The sequence below is a fragment of the Phyllostomus hastatus genome, unplaced genomic scaffold (genome assembly GCF_019186645.2).
Source record: "Phyllostomus hastatus isolate PE091 unplaced genomic scaffold, TTU_PhHast_1.1 phas_contig_38, whole genome shotgun sequence".
NCBI classification, from domain to species: Eukaryota; Metazoa; Chordata; class Mammalia; order Chiroptera; family Phyllostomidae; genus Phyllostomus; species Phyllostomus hastatus.
Window position 1 is genome coordinate 34,486,190 of NW_025333869.1, and position 4,558 is coordinate 34,490,747.

Below are 4,558 nucleotides of genomic sequence, written 5' to 3' on the forward strand. Positions count from 1 at the left end.
TGTAGCATCCTGGCTGAGAATAAGTGGACTAGAGAGAGAAGTGCATCAGCAGTACTATCAGCTAAACCCATTAGAAATGTGAATTATCAGCCTGTTTCTCCCCCTTCTACTGAATGAGGAACTCTGCTGTTGGGATAATGCAGTTTGTGTTTTAACAAACCCTCCAGGTCATTCTGATGGGTGCCAAAGTTTGAGATCCACTTTGCAAAGAGAATTATTACCACATGTATATACAATGGAGAAGCTTGACTAATCTTGGAAGTGTGCATGGCTTTGGGTCTCTTTAGACAGCCATATGCAAGTTAATCTCAATAAAACCTCTGGATTGATCACAGCTGACTTTAGTTTTAGGAAGTGATTCTTAAACTCTGGCTATGTGTCAGATTCAAGCTTTTAAACAGTACACATTTCTGTGTTTCCTCCAGGATATTGTAATTCAGTCTAGGGTGGGGCCCAGGAACCTGTTTTAAATAAACTCTGCTGGTGTCTACAGCCAGTCTGGGAAGTGTGTGTGAGTCATGGATCTAGACCAGTGCTTGTGAGTGAGCATCAGAATCAACCTGGAGGGTTTCTTTAAGCAGATTCTTGTCCCCACTGCTAGAGACCCCTGTCCAGTAGGTCTGGGATGGGTTCAGGAATCTGCTTTCCTAACAGGCTTCCAAGTGATGATGGCTTTCAGACCTCAGCTAGCTCTGATCTAGAACATCACAATAATGACTTCCTGAGTTCCCAAATAGATGTCATACTTCACTTACATACGTGCACTGTAAGTTGTAATAATCGCCTCCCAGTCTTCTAATTATCTTTATTTGTCATATTTTTCAGGTAGATAATAATTCACATAAATAAATATTTTAAAAATATAAAAGAATAGCCCTGGCCAGTGTGACTCCATTGGTTGGAGTGCTGTCTCATAGCCAAAAGGTTGCAGGTTCAATCCCTGGCCCGAGCACAAATGATCCCTGGTCTGGGCGCATACAGGAGGCAACCAGTCTATGCTTCTCTCTTTTCTCTCTTACGTGGATGTTTCCCTGTTTCTCTCTCTACCTTCCTTTCTCCATTCTTCTCTCTCTAGAAGCAATGAAAAAATGTCCTCAAGTGAGGAATATATACATATATATTCCCTCTTTTGGCCCACAGCTACTGATTTCTCCTCATCAGAAGCAACCAGCATTGCTAGCCAATCGTGTATCTTTTCAGAGATATTTATGTTTACCTGGGTTTGCACACATAAATGTACACACGCTGAACTTTCTTTTTAATTAAAATCCTAGCATTCACTGCTCTGCACCTTGCTTTTCTTTTTTCCTAACTGTCTTGTGTGACTCTTTCCATTTCAGTACATTGAGGGTTCTCAGGTTCTTTGTGTGCAGCTGCATAGCACTCATTGTGTGATTGTCCCATAATCCATTTAAACATCCTTCTACTGATGGGCGTAATTCAGTTTCCAGTTAGGAGTCCACAAATAAGCCAAAAAGCAGATATCCAAAGTCCAGGAACCTTATGGTCAAATTTCCTGATATTCTCCATTAACTCCTGAAAAGATCACTTTCTGGCACCGCCTAATAATTATATACTCCCCTTGATTCTAACTAAATGAGAACAAAGTTTAGTTTGGGTCAGTAAAAAATGCAAGTTTTAAAAATTGCCCCTTAAATATTAAATGAAGAGTTTTGGTGGGTGAGGAAGGGTGGAAAGTAACATTTATTGTGTGCACATTGGGCGCCAGGCCTTTCAATGAACACATTCGCAAACTCAGTTGCTGGGTAGATACTAGTTTTTTCACAGAAGTAGCACCTGGCTCAGAGAAATTAAGGTTTACAGCTAGTAAATAGTGGATGTAAGGGGTTACCTCATTTCTTACTAACTTCAGTACCCCGTGCTTTCTCTCATGACTCTCCTCAGGTTAGGGGTGTGCCTAAGACCTTGGGGGTTGAAATCCCAGACCTACTACTCCCAATTTCTGTGGCCTCTTTGGCCTCCTCAGCCTCCTCAGTGTGGCGATCGAGGCACCTGGGACATAAAGTTTAAGGAGGAGCCATGCACTGTGCCTCACTTACCTGCTGGACCTCACCCCAGGCAGACCTCATGCCTTAGTGTCTTTATCTGTAAACTGGGGATAAAAATTGCACCTACCTCATAAGGGCTTTGTGTGTGTGTGTATTAATGACACTGAGGATTAATGAAATTTACATACATAAAGTATTTAAAACAATGCCTCACCTGCATCTAACTAAGTTCTAGTTAGAGTTAGTTAAAATTAAAGTTCAGTTTCTTGATTATTCACCTGTATAGAACAGTCATAACCCTGCTTAAAATAACTGGAACTCTGAAAGATAAAAAGTTTTTAAAAGAACAAAGGAATATTTTTGTGGTTTTTTATGAGGTTTCTTTCATGACTTCATTTAAATAGGAAGATCCCGCTGTCTCCTTTGAAGTCCTCGTCCTCTGAGGATCTGGCGAAAGGAAGCCGCTGTCTGGGCACTGAGCTTGGCTTCTGTCTCAGGGCTGGGGGTGGGATGGCAAGGGCTCTGGCAGAGGTCGGCCTGCCCCAAGGGGTCAGGCCAGGGGCAGACTTTCTTGTGACTCAGATTCTGTTTTATCCTCCTTGATAGGCAAGGAGGTGGGATGGGGGAATCCCAGCTCTCACTTAATGCCAGCTTTTATTCAGTTCCTTTTGAGAATTCCCTCCTTCCCACACTTCCTCCCACTCAATACCCCAAAATATTAGTGCCTAAGAAAGAAAGTGAATTCTGAGGGTTTTAAGTAAGTACTTCAAAATGTCTGTCACATATCTGTATGTATTTGTAAATTGTTCAAAGAGTCACAGGCTGGTATTTGTGTGCAGATGGCGATGACGTCTAATTGCTGTGTTGTCTCATCTTATATATGCCAATGATTAATGAGAACCAAGACCAACTGATTCATGATTAAAAGCTGTTTACCTAATGTTTCTGAAGCATGTTTTTTGACTTCTCAGACCAGATAAGAAAATGGACATGTTTCAACTTTGCCTCTTTTGCATTTGACGGGAGGCAAGTGAGCTCAGTTAGCACTGGGTATATATATGTACTTACCCCATGTGTGTGCACAAGAGCCCACATTTCATCAGCCTTAGTTTTCAAAAATCAATTGTATAGATTAAACCTCTATTGGTGTGTGGGGGTGGTTCATGGAAGAGCAGTTTGTGAGTGAATAACAGCCTCTTCTACTGGGAGCATCTGGGAAGTCAGTACTTTGGCTCCTGATTGCGACCTCATCGTGTTTATGATTAGGCATTTGGGAACATTTTGTGATCCAGTGTTCAGAGCCTTCTGAAAGGCTTTGCTTGGGAAAAACCCAGGCCTGATGGCTGCATGCTAGTCTGATCTATCTGTGACTGTTGATTTTGGTGCTTCATAGATATGTTTTCTCTCACCCTCATTGTCTACGCCCAGTTTAGCTCAGGAGAGCAGCTGCTTCTGCCTTTCCTTGTGAATGGGTCTTTGCACATGCCTTCTGTACACAGCACGGCACTGTCACGAGTGTCCTCAGTTGTAGATCACAGCATTCATGGTGACGATGAACCTGTCTTCTCTTTAACAGATGGCTCAGATGTGAAGCTCATGAAAATGTCCATATCGAGTTAGCATCCTAGCGTTGTTATGAATGTTCATGACAGTGTTCCTCTTTCTAGGCTGTGTTGGTGTCCATACTATTTTGATTACTTACTCTATTAGTAAAAAAATAAGCACGTATACTCAAAATATAGCACTGACAGTCAACAGAGGATGATTTCTCCTCCCTGGAGAACAATGGACAATGTCTGGAGACTTCGTGTTTGTTAGAGCTGGGGAGGGGGTTGTTACTGGCAACCAGTGGGTAAAGGCCAGGGATCCTGGTGAACATAATAAATGCATGGACTGTCCCCCCCAAGACAAAAAATTGTCTGGCCTGAGGTATTGACTGTGCTAAGGTGGAGCAATCCAGATATACAGGATTGAAATTGCACACAATTTCTAATTACACATATTAGGTTGAACCACAGGCAACTGCTGATATTCCAGCAATTTTTATTTACAAAAATAGCATTTCCGTACATTCCAGCATAATATATGTAATTATAAATTGTATGAGTCAACTACTCTACCAACCAATTATTTGCATTATATAATTCACAAAATAGCCCCTTTTATAGAGGCTATTAATGTAAATACTGTATATAGAGAGCTCTAACATTTTCTTCTTGTGTCCTTATGGGCCATTTTGTATGTATCCCACCATGGAGAGTAGTACTCTGGTCTTCATAAACTGCACTGGGGTTTGAGGTGACTGCCATTGATTCTCTAGGCTAATGTGTATTATACTGTTCACTTTGGTACAGTTAGGGGTTCTTTGGTGGTGTCTGGGGTGACTGGCTGCTTCTTGTAGGGCAGACCTGCAGGAATCCGGGCTCTAATCCCATTTGCCACCTCAATCAGAGGATCTCTCCCTAGCAAAAGCTGAGATACCAAGCTTCCATTTAGATTGCATTTGAAGAGAGGGTTTAGCAAGTAACATTACACTTTAAAAACCACTG